Below are 16,101 nucleotides of genomic sequence, written 5' to 3' on the forward strand. Positions count from 1 at the left end.
ATGAGATTATTTCCCCCAGAACTACAGTATAGGAGGAAAGGGTTAAACCGCACTGCATGTGCAGCAGTGCTAAGCCTGATTTCCTCCATACAGCTGCTATTTTTAAAGGAGAGGGGACAACGACAAAGTGAATGTAGTCATACATTTAATGGATTGTCTCTTTCATCCATTAGACAGTAAGCTCCTCAGGGCAGGAACCTGTCTTCTTGACAGTTACCCTGCAAAGCAACAGGCACATCAGTGACTGGTGTTACATGAATAACAACAAGCATGGTAATTTGTATGATTTATTTGCAAGTGACGCTTTCTCAGAGAACAACTAATGATGGTAATTTTGAGAACTACAGAAGCCGATGTACCACACTTTTTCCATTCTAAGAAATAATAACAATAGGTCTGCCACTGATGAGCATGGCTGTCAATTATGAAAGTTCAAACCCAGGTTGTAATATTTGACATAACTTAGTGGGTATCCCAGATTTCCAGCCAGCATATAATCAGTGTAATATACAAGGGGAGGTTGGGAGAAGACTGGCTTGCATTAAAAAATATAATAAATTGAATGCCACAAGTGTGAAGTGAAAATGATTTGTTTATGTTCTTTTGGAGTAAAATATGTTTTAATTTTTCCATCTGCATTGCTGCAATGATTTGAAAGCCAGATCACGTCTACCCAGTAGCATTATTACAAAACTGGAATTAAAGCTCAGCCTACTCAATCTATCTGTAATCGTAAAGCAGTCAAGAAAACGCTGATGGTGGTTGAACACTTGATAGTTTGTCAGGCTTTATGAACTAATGGAGTGTAGATCATCAATAATTATGTTAATAATGGATTTATGGTACTATTTTTAAACAAAGGAATAGTGTAAGGAATATGCCTGAATGACTGATTATGAAAGAACCATAACACCCCCACCCCCCGTGTGTGTGTGTGTGTGTGTTGTAAATTCTGAGGAGTGAAATTCACTCAGTTATGGGAATGAATTATATGTGATTTTTTAAAAAAGGATAATTCAGTGAATATTGCACTAAAGTACACCATACCAAATTGCTCTTTTTTGCTTGAAAATAGTCTGAATAATTTTTTCCCACTCTCCTTTAGGTAGTAGTCTTTGGGGCAAACTCAGAATATGGGGAACTGTCTCATTACTGTCCATCCTTTCCTGCCTCTGTATGATTCTCTCTTTCTTGCTTTTTTTACGACCACAATAAGAACACAAGACACATCCTTCCAGGTCAGGCCATCTAGTCCAGCACCCTGTTCTCACAGTGGCCAACCAGATACCTATGGGAAGTCTGTAAGCAGGACCTGAGTGCAGCAGCACTCTCCACACTTGTGCTCCTGAGCAAATGGTTTTCATGGCCACGTCCCCTGCACTTCTCAGTAACACTGTGCAGATGTTCTGAATTGGTATAGTGGATACATTGTGGGTAATGGTCATGTCGACCCTATCCTCTCTTTGGGCCCAACTTGCATTTGTTGAGACCTTGTGCATATGCAACGTTAGAATACGTAGAAGTTGGGTACTCTTACGGGGTGGAGTCAACAGCAATGATAGCCCAGTGTGAATATAATATATACACTTGCATTGCCAGTCAAAGGTGGCAGTAATGTCACAGTAATCAAGTGATGTTGCAGTCATGGCAACAGAACAGGGCTGGGGTGGGAGGCAAGTCCCCAGAATTCCAGCCATCATGGATTTGATCCCCATAGCCAGGAAGAGATGTAATGCTTCTGTGGCAATGGAATCAATATGGGGCTTTGTCCAAATAATATCTCAGGTCCCTGGGCCTACCTTGACACTCCCCCAGTGTGAACGTATTTCAGACTTTTCACTGATCAACAACATGAAGCTGCTGCGGCCAGGGGGGGATCTTGTAATCAGTTGAAAATTAATAACTGTGAAGGAAGCCCTCATTCTCAGGTGAATTTACCATTTTCCATCAACTATAGTCAGTGGAATGATCTGCAAAAGAAACCCAGGAATATTGATTGAGAAGTATGCATGAAATGAGTTTTATTAGGTGCATCTGTTTATCTACTGCACTATTGTATCCATACATAAGCAGAAATCTGCTCCTAGATTTTAGGAGCAATCATGCCAAATTTGGTTACAATATCTAAAGTGGTGTCCAAATACATAGCGAACAAGCATACAACTTTCCAAAATATATAGTAGATTTGCTGAAAAATCCTTAACCGAGGGACTTGGGCTTCCTCCTACTCCTCTATATACACTACATCAGAAAGGTAGTCCCATTGAAATAATAAAATGATGGATTGTTGGCTTGGGATCCTAACTAGCTTTCAAAATTCTAATCTTTGACTGATTTTTCCTTTTTATGTGCATGAGTTTGTGAATTTTGCATGGTTTATTTCATAGTTTCTCTTTTCACATTTTTTATTTGTGCTAATCCTCTTGCAGTGTTAACTGGGAACAGTGAGGTGCAAAAAAACAATTAATGTCTATTTGATTTGTTTACATCCTTGCAAAATACCATCTTTTAAAACACAGTCTCCTTTCAAAAAAGGGGAAACCACCATCTAGCTCACCCAAGACATTTAAGATTGGAATGTCATGTTAGAAGCATCCTAATCAGACAATTGCTCCAGCAAGTTCAGTATTACACTGATGGTTAGAACTTTTCAGTGCTTCAGGCAGTATCCAAGCATGTACCAAAGACCTCTTCATTTACTTATTTTTATTTCATAACATTCGTTGTAGTAAAACCTCAAAGCACTTTACAAAAGGAATAAAACAGTAAGATTGTTGGTTAAAAACCACCAATATTAAAAACATTAAAGAAATTAAAATCAACCATGACCTAATACCAGATTAAACACGATGCTTTCTGTCATGTTTATGCTTGCTCAAATGAAATGTTTAAACAGGCACTGAGAAGAGTACAGTGAAGGTGCCTGCCTGATATCAATAGGCAGGGAGATCCAGAGTGTGAGGGGCTGCCATACTAGGGATATAAGAAAGCATTAATTTCCATTCTGACCTGTGCTCATCATACACAACACTGCCCCATCAGCCCTTACCTGCCTGCCTTCTTACAACCATTCAGGAGTTGGTTCTGCCTGCCATTGACTCTGGCTCCACCTATTGTTGCCCCTTCCTCTGCTTTACACCCTACTAGTCACAATGGGTACCAACCATCACCGAGGGAGGGGCTTGGGGAAGGGTGGTAGCTTAGCAGAGGGTGCTGGGTTCAAGCCCTGGCATCTTCAAGTAGATCTGTGAGAGACCCCTGCCTGAAATGCTGGAGAGCTGCTGCCAGTCATTGCCAATGCTGAGTTAGATGGTCTGGCTTAGTAAAATGCAGCTTCCTGGGCCCTGTTTCCTTATGAATTCTGAAGTTGCAAGGAGGAGTGAACGGGGGGGGGGGGAATGTTTGTGGGGACAGTTTGGGCCACACATTCTTACAAGTATGAGGTGGTGTGATGACTTTTCTTTCTGCTTTTAAAACAATTAAAAGGGAATTTGAATTCCAGACAGCTGGAAAACTCTGCTCCTCCCACACTACAACAGACAGGTAAGCATTTTCAGCTGAGATCTGCCCATTTAATAATCAGCTGTTGCTGCAACCTCTGTGCTCTCCCTGACTTTGAAGTCAGAGAAATTTCAGAGCTATGGGATTTGCTGAGAGTAGGGAAATAATGCTTCTCAAGGCCAGTGGTCCCTGCCAGCCAAACTCACTCCTATTATTTCTCTTCACCTCTCCTTGAAAATCAATAGCCATTTAAGCATATGGTTGAGATGGTCCTGTGGTTAGGCAAAGCACTTAGTCAACTTCAGGCTTTGAATTTCAAGTATTTTTTACTATTATTAAAGGTTTTAGATAAGTGAATAGAGGAAATAGTAAGATGCACTGAAGATAAAGATAAACAATATTATCTAGCAAGCTTTTATACTTGATCCTAACATTCATTTCAGTAACTTACAACCGAAGTGAAACTCCCCAGGCCATGGAGGATAAAGATAAAGCACACTCAAAGTCACCACATAAAATATTATCTGAGGAAGGATAGCCCATCAGAAGGCAGCAAAATGGCGTATGGGGTGTCTTACCTTGGAGGAAATTGGTGTTTTGTTCTTGCCATTTGAGGATGGGAGAAGAGGAAGTGGAAATGGAAATGATCCCCATCTTGGGCTACTGTCAGATGAGAAGCAGACACTGATTCGTATATTGAAGAGGATGCTAGACAATTTTGGCCCCAGAGCTTTGTCTTGTGCATTTGCCCAGCTATGCACCCTTTACCATTTTTTTAAAGGAATGAAAAAGGCCCCTTTCATCACTGTAAATTCCCCACCCTAAAAGCCAAGTGACTTTCTTTCCCATCCCCACTTGAGATGCCACTGAATTCACCACCGCTGTTGGAAAGAAAAGTGTCACCCACATGGGGGGAGCATTTGTGCAGTCCTACCTCCACTTTCTTGGGTCATTTGTGTTGCAAGCAACTCTTCCTGTTTCTCCCCGCCCCCCAAATGATAGCAAACCTAACCTCAAGTCCGTCTACTGTTCTTCTCTCTTTCCCCTGACCATGGCTAAACAAGAAGTGGTAGTAATTGCATTTGTGCAATTAATCTGCACATCTTTGGTTATGTAAACAGCAGATGTGGGAAGACCTCAGCAGTCTCAGAGATCTGGAGCATGAGCAGAGAGAGTTTAATGCTTCCTCTTCCTGCTACAGTCCTGGCAAAAATCCCTTTTAAGTTGTTTACATTTCAAGGGAAAGCTCATTTTCCCTCTTATCATTACTATTATGATTACAACTTGCTAGCCACTTGTTCTGCAAAAAGGCCTCCAGGCAACTTACAACATATTTCAGAGCATAAGTAAAAATATGTTATAATAAAAACACATTTATGAAAAAGCGTGCAATTCATTAAAAAATACACAAAGCAACCCCCTGCAGAAAGCTTCAGCAGCACAACTAACAGCAATCAATATCTTTGCAGTATCTCAAAAGCCTTGGGGAAAAGGTAAGTTTTTACCTGACACTGAAAATATGTCAAAGAAGGCTCCAGGGAGACCTCAGTGGGGAGGATGTTTCACAAACAGGGAGCCACAACTGAACATGGAAACTTCCCTTGAAATGCAAAGAGCAGCTTCTGGGAGAGGCCCTTTGCCAGGACTGTGACAGGGAGAGAAGGGTTGGAAGTTGCTCCAGCTTCCCCACAGCTGCTATATACATAACAAAATATGCACCTTAATTGTGTTCAGCAGTTAATGGTGCGTCTAGTTTGGCTTTTTGCCTCTAAGTACATGTAACATTTGCTTCTAGTTATATTATTTCTTTACACAAACATTAAGCCTGTGAAATTATATCTGTTCTTTCTGCATTCAGAAAGGCAACCTGTGCACTTTTTAATAGCTACAGTTTAGATTTTTGTTGCAAGACACTTTAAGCTTTGGAGAAGGATAAACATATTTAAATGAGATTAAATAATCTGTGCAATTGAGTTTCATAGAAAGATAGGACAAGATGGAAGCTGGGCCAAATACAGACTCAGTGTGAAATTCTGCTACATTCAGGTAAAAGCAGTCAGGCACTCATCTACTTGGAAGCTGACAATTCCCCCCTTCCGCCCACGATCTCGTTGTGCATTGATTAACAAAGAGTCTTGTACAGGTAGCTTGCTTTCCTTGACGTTAGAAGCTTGTATGTCACTCAATCCAAGCTGCCTTGTTTACTGACATTGTATCTGTTTCTTATGGGATGAGGTTTTCTGCCATTTACTTTTCTCATTCCTTCATACGTCAACTCGATTGGCGGAGCTAGAGCAATTCACCAGACAGGGTCTGTGTTACATTTTGTATTCTCTTTCAATCTTTCCTTGCTGGAAGGAGCCTTGTAGAATCAAAAGCAAGGGAAGGGAAAGAATACAGCATTCATGTACTGCTGCCTTTTGGTAGTTGAAAAGAACATTTGCCACTTTTAGCTTCCTTTCTCTCTTTCCTCCTAAACTTAAAAGAAAAAATCTATCAAGTGGCATCATCACAAAGCACCTCAAGGAAGGAAAGCAATAATAGGGGTCAACTACAGTAATAAATTTCATAAACACCAGAAATCACACAGAAGCTATTAACATGATGATGCCAATCTGAAAACCTGTAAACGAATGATAAATTTTAATACTCTGTTGCTTGCAGTTTTATAATCACAGCAGACATTGTGATTCCCCTGGGATAATGTTATTTTTCTTGTGGGAACTGGTGGTAACAAGGAGAAGGCCATCAAAATACAGGGAGAAGCACATTTGTAGAAAAAAACTAAATATATGCATGTACAAATTGTGATTGGCATGATCCCATGAGAATCTATGTGATTAGGGAGTCAGGACTTGTGTAGATTCATAATCCAACTAATTAGAAATAGGCTAATCATTGAAAAACATTCAAAATAGAGGGCAGTAACAACACTGGAAGTCTGGAGGCTAAGGCTGTGCAGTGTGAATTAGAAACCCACCATTTGGATAAGTTAAATAGATGGATAGAATGGAATGGTGGGCATGCCCCAGAGACAATGGAAAAGAGATCTATAATAAAGACATTCCATTCTGTACTTCAAATTCAGGAGCAGATGTCTGACTTCTTGGAGTGTGGTGTACAGTGACAGCAAGACTATATTCCCATTGGTTGTAGGGGGGGAGGAAGGGATGTAAACCTTTGCTTCCATGAACTTCCTAAAGTTAATTTATCTTGGGACCCAAGATTTGGAATGATTCTTACTTCTTCCAGCAGTCAATTGCACCCAATTCACATTGTTCAGCCCCCCCCCCCCCCCCGTTTCACAATATCCCTGACAATCACTCTTGTTGTTCTTAACTATCTTTCTGGTTCTTGAGCTAATACATAAGGAGCTTTTACAACATCCCTAGGTAGCTGGTGACGGTATCCAGTGGCTGGAGAAACTCCTCTAACCTTTCTCTTAGGAGCTGGTATAACTACCTTTGGCAAATAGCACCACCTGAAAAATGCATACAGTGTCAGGCCAACATATGGTCAGACTAAACCTAAAACAGTTGAAAGGATATGGTTTTCCTTTAATCTTGTTTAAATAATTCAAACTCAGGTTGGTTGTTCAAAAGCTGTTGGGCACAAATCCTGGTGACTTTTGACTGCTAGTGTCACACCCCATATTCCTACCCCCCCCCCCACATTCTCTGGAGAAGCAGCAGCAGCATTCAAATAGCTGAATATGCTTGATTGTTTTAGGCTGCCAGCACAAGGCCAGTGAAAATCTGCCATGGCCCCACCTGCTTGACCTGCTGCCCTCACTAAGCCTCAATCGGCTGTGCAATTCAGGCCAACATATGGAGTGTATGTTTTTAGGACCCACTTATAGTTGTAAGTGGGTTTTTAAAAAAATAATAATGATGATGATGATGATGTTAATAATGTTATAAACTGCTCTAAAACCTTAGGGCAAAGGGCAGACAATAAATAAATGATAAATTTTCTGGAGGATTTCCCCCCCCCCCATGGGTAAGAACGTGAGGACGAAATTTGAAATTGCAAAAATGAAAAGAACTAAGACAATGAAATAGATCAGTGTCTCCACCCCTGTTATGTATGCCACCTAGAAGATGTAATGAACGTGTTCTAGATTTCTCCAGAGGGAAGGACTAGAACAAATGGGTAGAAATAACAGGGAAGTGGAGTTCAGCTAAATGTTCAGAAAAACTTTGTAATGGCAAGAGCTGTTCAACTAGGGGACAGAAACTGCCTCATGGGGTAATGTGCCCTTAAATTACTCAAGGTACTTAAGCAGATTGTGGACAACAGTCTTATCAGGGATGCTTAGTTGCAAGATTCTTGCACATAAAAAACTAGTATCTCAAAGTGAAGTCCAGACTAAAGTTTTTTTCTGACTTCTAATTTTGTGTATGGATTTGTTTTTGGGGAGCAACACACACACACGTAGCACAGTCCAGAAAAACAACAGCAACAACAAATTTGCTAACTATTCTGCTGATTGTATAAGTGGTCATATGTGTAAAAGAGAGAAAGGGGATCAAACATACATTCCCAAACAGCAAATTTTAGAACGCATTTGTGAAAAATTTGAATTAGCATTTGGTTTTCCTGATTAATCACATGCTAATTTCAAGTCATTGTAGTACTGCATATGTGAAATAGAGGCACTGGATCCTACTCAAGCTTTTTTTAAAGTTTAAATGGACTAAGCATATATGTTTGTGGATTGGTGACAAGCATTAGACCAAGGAATCTTGATAGTTGGTTGACCAAGGCCAACTAGCGGAGCCAGGTTCACAGCTAAAGCCAGCCAGCCAGCCTCAGCACTGGGCCCCTTCCAATAAACAGTAACAAGGCTCTGAGTGTTTCATCTCTCTTTCTTGGAGATGATAGATAGAGATGTAATCACACTTGCTAGGGCAGAGATAATCAAAAAGCACTACAGCCAACATAGAGTTTATTTTGTTACAGCTGCTATGGTGGATGGTGTGCTTATGAGCCATCTTGAGTGTTTGATCCTGTGAATTAAAAAAAGGATAAACCCCCATGAGCACACAGTAAAAACTGATAAGTCTATATAAAAAAGAAGCTTTTCCACAGCAGAAGTTGGGCATCTAGAGGTTGCAACACATGAAAGGAAGAAATGAAAGTAATCCATTTAGTGTCTGTGACAACAGCTTTAGCCAAAAGGCCAATATACCATTTTAAAGGGGTTTTTTTTAGTGGTAAAAGAACAGTTATAAAATCAAAGACCAAATTAATTCCTCCTTTGCTGCTGCACAGTCTATGATTCTGAGTTGATTATATCTATTAAAAAAAAAATACCAATAAAGCCTGGGAAATCAGAAGCCAGTGACAAGCATACTTTTCAAAGAACTAGAGAAATTATCCCATCTTTTAATATTTTTGTCATGTTCCAGGTAGATTAAGCATCTACAACTGGATGGAGGGCAATCTTGCACAGGGGCAACTGGAGGCAAGCAGCAGGATGCTGGGATCAAGGATTAGGGAGTGAGCCCTTGTCACTAACGAGAGCAGTTTCCTAGACAGCTCATCTGTACCAGTGTTCTTCACCCTTGGCTCCCTAATCCCATTGAGTAAGCCATCTGGGAACGATGGGTGTTGCAGTTCAGCAACATCTGGTTATCCAAAGTTGAAGAACACTGATACAGACTATTCAGTACCTGGGAGAGCTCCCATGAATAGCAGCCAATGCTCTAGCAGAGCTCAACTGAACTGTCAAGTTGAGCAAGCCCACTGATGTCCCAAACTCTACCCCTCAAATGTGAGCTAGCAGGGTTTTCCAAGAGGGGAAAGCTCTGGTTTGTAACCATGCACACCCTAATGATACAACTTTGGGTTTCTCACCTGGTCTGTATACATCCTGTGGTTCAGTTGTGCAAGAAGGCAGTCAATTTGTACTTATTCATTACTTACTAAGTTTGCATCTGGGCGGGCCATTATAATGTATAGAGGTGTTATCTGATCCAACTTTGGTTATAGGCAACGCAGGCATTTCTATACTGTAATGATTTTCTGTGCTGTATTAGTCAACGCAAACCTTGCCAGACAGCCACTTTATATAGCATTAAAATAGTGACATAGTGTGAGGAAGCTAGCTACCTTTTAGGCCTGCTATAATTGATAAGATGGTCTTGCCTCTCATCACTCAAGAGCATGCCTTGGAAGATATTCACTGGCCATGCTGCCACTCACTGCTAGACTCTGCTATACATTTCTGCATTAAGGATAAGGCTGGATAGTTAAAAGACAAAGTGACACCATTTCCTAGTTGGTTTTTGTTTTCTTTTTCTTACAATGCAATGCATTGAAAAGTTCTATGGTACTGCATTGCTCTGCTGCCACTCAGATGGCTAGAGGAGGCACTGAACCTACCAACCAAGCATGATTAGGCAACTTAATGAGTCAGTGGGTCTCCATCTGCCCCTATAAAGCTGGTGACTTTGGTTTTACTCTCCAGTCTGAGAAAGTGACTATTGAGACATAGACTGAACTTCCCCCAGGCTGCCTTGTCCCCCTTCAGACTACCAGATGTTGAATCTTGAAAACCACAGGTGGCCCATCACAGGAAGGTGCCACCGCTGCTTCCCCCTCTGTTGAAGCCTCACTTACCAGGGTCATGCAGCGGCTTTTGGTGAGATCTCAAGTGAGTTCCACAAAATCTTACGAAATCTTGCTGGAAGCCACCACCAATTTTCCTTGCTTCTCTAGAGGCAGGCGGGGCACCCATGGGCACACTTTCCCACAGGATTTTGTCTCCTGAGGTGGCTGACTCCGTCTGTTTCGTGGGCAGGCCGACCCTGTTGATAACTATCAATGTTGTCCATTTGTGGTTGCTAACTTTTCCATGTTTGATTAAAATGTTGAAAATGCAATGTAGACATTAACCTGATCTGACATTAAATCTTAAAAGAAGTTCTTTGATGATGCATTTGCTTGACACTACGCTCGTTACTATTTTTATAAACCTTTTATTCTGCAAAGAAAACACGGCTAGATGTTGATTACAGTCCTGATCTCCCTCCCTCCCCCCCCCTCACACACACACACACACACCGCTTTGTATTGCATATGAAAAGCACATCATCGTCTTAACAAATTTATAACACGTGGTTAACTATAGGTTATTTTCTTGGTGAGTACAAGTCTGCCCAATATATTTTATGCAGTCATTCATGAAATTTTGTGTGCGTGTTTGTGTGTGTGGTGGCTCATAAATATTTCATATTCTGCTAGCAAGGCTATAAATAAAAGACACTAAACAATTTTCTTTTGATTAACAAAAAACAACCATTTAGTGGCAGTAATAAGTGGTGTTTGTGGCCTGTGTTGCTGAATAAAATTGCGTTACAGTGATTGGTTACCGCAGCATGTACAATTATTATTTTAATTAATTATCTCATAATTTTAAAAGTTTTCACAAAGAAACTAGGTTTCTGAAGCTCAAAGTTGCTTTGCTGAAGAATATTTTTGAACTTCAGAGCAACATTTTTTAATTTCTGCGTCCATTCTGGAGCTCCGGTCAGATCCTGAGGAATTCGCAACCAGAGGTGCCGGTTCTGCGCATGCACGCAGCACGGTAGAGTGTTTCTGTGTATGTGCACTGCACGTAGAGTGCTTCTGCGCATGCACATGGCGCGTAGAGCGCTTTTGCGCATCCACATGCGGCGAAACCCAGAAAAATACTTCCTGGTTTGCCGTGTGTGTAACCTGAAGGATACGCAACCAGAGGTGTGCGTATCTGGAGGTACCACTGTATAACATTTCAGCAATACCCCTGCACTTTTTTAAAGGTATACATGATTGTCTCATTTAAATATCTACCTATGGCTTAACACTGACTGTAATCTGTGGGATAATAAGCCTCATATAACTAATATGCTTAAGTCTAATTAATGCATTAAAGTGTTAAGACCATAGAGTAAGCTATCCTGCCAGGTTTAGCTTACCTTTGGAGGAGGACAGCATTTGTTCCCTCAGTCTGCCTGAGAAGCATAACGAGTGAAGAGGTTTGAGCTGGTTGTTCCAGCTCATGTTGTATGACTCTCACAAGCCACTCTTGTGTTCCTGTGCCAGTAATGTAGGAACTTTCACCACTTTGCTTCTAAGCCAAGTTTTACTGGCTTGCAACTATCTAAAGCACGTGAATCTGATCTTTGAAGTTTGTAAGTAAACTATTTTTAACTTACCAAACGTGGTCTTTTTCCATGCTAGAGGAAGAGGGAAACTTAAGAGGAAACTTGGAACGACCTATTTCCACACTATACTTTGCTCCATGTTTTGTGATTTTAAATCCCTGTTTGGGGTTCTCCCACCAAAGAGTACTTGCCCCAAAATTAGAGCTTGGCATCCAGGAATTCTTCTTTCCACCCTTCCATCAGCATAATCTACCTGTAAGCCCCCTTATACCTTAATTGAGCAGCTGCAATGTCAGGGAATGTTTAAAAACATTCTAACAGCAAAAAAGCTGTGGGGGTGGCATGCTGTTAGCAGAAGGAAGGATGGCAGAGGCTGGTACCCTTCAGAGGCAGAAAGGCTGAGCTAGAAAGATAAATGGATAATCTGGACCCAAGAAGCAGGGGAGCTGAAGAATGAGGTATAGGATAGGATTCAGAACTGCTGAAGCAAGGGAGCAAAAAGCAGTGGGTTTAGAAGCAGAGAGATGGTGCAGGGATGAGTAGAGGGAGAGAAGTACTCCACGCCCAGGGAGGAACAGAAGAAACTTGAGGCTGGGAGGAATGGCAGGCAGGAGAGATGTGGCCCGCTGTTAGGGAGCTAGCAACACAAGGTGACAAAAACACCATTGGTGGACAGAGTTACGGTTGGCTACTGAGTTGAAGCAATCAGCTGAAAGTTTGACTAGCTCCCTGTGCTATTGAAATATAACAGAAAATGGATGTGTAACATTAGAACTGGTCCAAGCTGTAGGGTCTAGTTCATGAAGATTTCATGAAAAACTTCATTAGCATCAAAAGGGTGCTGTTATTTTTCAGAGCTTCTTTGAAAGGGATACACAACAATTCACTGAAAACTTCTTGCAACGACTGTCAGAAGTACTGCTTGCAGACTAAATTGCATGGTTTGCCTTTTCATTTCATTACAGTAACATAGCCAAATCCATGTAGCTCCATCAAATTCAGCATATGATCTTTGACCCCCTGACTTGCTGTGATTACTTAAGGAAGTATAAAAAAGTGAGGGTTGGTTTGGTTCCAGGGCTTCATGAGCAGTTTTCATGGTGCAGTGTGCTTGCAGATCCCAGTTCCTCTTTCTCTATGGGTTCCCTTGATTTGCTGCAGAAGAAGGAGAAAATAGCAAAACTTGCTTCTTTTCATTTCCATTCATACACGCCTTCCCCCTCCACTTTCATGAAGAGATAACTCCTTCAGTGAGTATAAGGAAACCTTTCAAAAGAAGCCATTTGCACCAAATCAGCAGCAATGATATGTGGTGGTGTGGTGTGTGTGTACCACTGATGAATAGTTACAAAAGGCAATGAAAACTATAGGATTAGTGTGGGGAGGAGGCTCATTGAAATAACAATTTTGAGGCAAAAATTGAACTGGGAAAACATTTGACTCACCATTATATAAAAGTCATCTCTAAGAGCTTTCTTCTGTCAGAAACTTTTCTTCCATAAATGTATATTCCTGTTGTTGAGATAGGTGCATGAATTAGCCTAACTTAATTTCAGAAGGTGGTGGCAGCACAATTGTGCTGCCAGAAGCCAAAATGGGGGTTACATATTTAATATATTTAGAAATAGGTTTTCTTGTCAAAAGTTTTGTGTGAGGCTGATCTCAAGCTGTGCTCTGTAGGCAACCTGGATTTAATAGGTGAGCAAAGAAATAGTGCACTAATAACTTTTGACTTTGCCTAAGGTGGTTAATTAACAGTACAAAGCTATGCCTATGATTAGGAAGATATTACTGTATCATTATTAATGTCACATTATGAAGGGTGTATTAGTAGTTAATTTGATTAATAGACTATGTATCTTTAGACTCGTTTATATTAAGTATTATCAATATGCTTAATAAACCCAGAAAATGAATATCATTTAAGTGAGCTTTTTAACCAAGCAGTTTTATTTTTTTAAATCATATTATTTCAATATTGTCTTTTATTGGGTTGGTGTTCTATCTTGACAATTGCCTAGTTGTCACAACTGAGTTACCATCTTCTTCCAGGAATAAACGTAAAGGTAAAGGGACCCCTGACCATTAGGTCCAGTCGTGACCGACTCTGGGGTTGCGATGCTCATCTCGCTTTATTGGCCGAGGGAGCCGGCGTACAGCTTCTGGGTCATGTGGCCAGCATGACTAAGCCGCTTCTGGCGAGCCAGAGCAGCGCATGGAAACGCCGTTTACCTTCCCGCCAGAGCGGTACCTATTTATCTACTTGCACTCTGATGTGCTTTCGAACTGCTAGGTTGGCAGGAGCAGAGACCAAGCAATGGGAGCTCACCCTGTCGCGGGGATTCAAACCACTGACCTTCTGATCAGCAAATCCTAGGCTCTGTGGTTTAACCCACTGCGCCACCCGCATCCCTCTTCCAGAAATGGTGGCTTTATATTAAATATATGATTTCAGAACTGTTTATGAAGAATGCATTGGCCTGGCCATCTTCAAAATACAGAAGTTAGTACTGTGTACTAAATCAGACCATCTAGTTTAGTGTTGTCCACACTAAGTGGGAGTAGACCTGGAAATGGCATGGATTGAAATTGGGGCCTTCTGCGTATAAAGGAGATGCTGTACCATTGAGATACAGCCCTTTTAAGACAGTGGTACCTCGGGTTACAGGCGCTTCAGGTTATAGACGCTTCAGGTTACAGACTCTGCTAACCCACAAATAGTACCTGTGGTTAAGAACTTTGCTTCAGGATGAGAACAGAAATCGCACGCCGGCAGCGCAGCGGCAACAGGCGGCCCCATTAGCTAAAGTGGTACTAAAGTGGTACTTCAGGTTCAGAACAGTTTCAGGTTAAGAACAGACCTCCAGAATGAATTAAATTCTTAACCCAAGGTACCACTGTAAAGGCATGAGAACACCAATGACTAGAATATTAGTTTTTCCCACCTTTAGCATACTTTTGTAATTTTAAGGAAATCACAGTGTAAGAGTAGAAAGAGTTGAGTTTTTTTGGGTGGGGGGAGCAGTTAGGATGAGTTCACATCCCCTTGTTCAGAATTTGTATGACTTAGACTGAGAGCTCATAAATAATTACAGTGGGAATATATAACTGGAAAATATTGTGCATATTTTATGTACTTACTCACCACTTTTGACAACTTGCCTTTCTTCCATCATGGAATTCAAGGTGGTATATATGAGATTCCAAGTCTGTCTCCCATCCAGGCACCGATCAGACCCAGACCTGCTCAGCTTCAGCATAATAGCTGTATTATGTGCCCTTAGACCAGTCTTTCCCATCCTGGTACCTTCCAGATCTTTTAGACTACACTTCCCATCGTTCACAGCAATTGGTCATGTTGCATGGAGCTGGAGGGAATGTTAGTCCAAAACATCAGGATGACACCAGTTTGCTTTAGGCCAGGTTCCACCAACATGTGACATTTAGAGTTTGTCTCCTGGATCATCCCCCACACACTGTTTTTCTAATGTATCTTGAAAGTTGGACCAAGTGGAATTAGTCTGAGCCTTGAAAAGCACATAGAGCTGAGAGAGAAAGTGGGATTGTCCCTCTTTCAACTTCCTCATTCAATTATTCCAGGTCCATCTAGCTCATTGTTATGTACTCTGATTGGTGGCAGCTCTCCAGGATTTCAAACAGGAGTCTTTCCCAGATCTACCTGGAGATGCAGATTGAACCTGGGACCTTCTGCACACAATGCAGAGGCTATGCCCCTTTGCGCCCACAAAAATCGTATGCACAAAACTGGTTTCCAGAAGTCCTTGTACGTGCCAGTGAGGGTCTCTCAAGCATATCTGGATCCTTTAAAGTTAACTGAAGAACCTTTTTAAAAGATGTGGGTGTGTTTTGTCATTAAATTGACAAACCTCTCCAATATGCTAAGTAATTTGAACTTTTATTTCAATATAAATTATATAAATGAGACTGTGTGATCTGTGTGAAGCCACCTATGAATGGATAAACCAACATGGAGACCAATGGAATACTGTTCCTTACCTCCTTGATTGACATGTGCAGTATTGGGAATGGAAGACCCATAAGTGCCTGCCATATCCCCATAGATCTTTCTGTGTGCCATTGATCAGCATGGCAGTATATGACAGGCACTCTTAGGCATTCCCAGACTTTAGAATCCATGGCTAATTTCTCTTCACTTGGGCCCATATGAGGATTTTGCCATTGTGTATCTTGCTGCCCTTCATGTAAGTTAATCCTAAATATTGTGCTTCAGGGTGGTTCTTTTTTCCCTTTTGTAATATGGAGATAGTAGATACAAGAATAAAAGCTGAGCTATTTTATTAGATACACATCATATAAATGGCAATGAAACTGAAATGGTTATTGCTCATTTGTTGTCGGAAGATTAGATCGTACCATTCCACTTAACAAACGGTTCTACCTATAATTCTATGGTCTTCACCTAAATTGA

General features: G+C 41.1%; 2 long non-coding RNA genes across 3 annotated transcripts in view; one reads left to right on the forward strand and one right to left on the reverse strand.

Annotated features, from left to right (window-relative positions):
• LOC309342496 overlaps positions 1-16,101 on the forward strand; it is a 578,273-nt gene that overhangs the window by 444,368 nt on the left and 117,804 nt on the right. The gene's annotated exons all lie outside the window — the stretch shown is intronic.
• On the reverse strand, positions 133-1,968 carry LOC309342031. Its single transcript, XR_014156674.1, has 2 exons — positions 1,800-1,968; positions 133-218 (listed from the first exon to the last, which is right to left on the reverse strand). It is a non-coding gene; the product is annotated as an uncharacterized lncRNA (long non-coding RNA).

This window comes from Podarcis erhardii (genome assembly GCF_964252035.2).
Source record: "Podarcis erhardii genome assembly, chromosome: 5".
Taxonomy (NCBI): domain Eukaryota; kingdom Metazoa; phylum Chordata; class Lepidosauria; order Squamata; family Lacertidae; genus Podarcis; species Podarcis erhardii.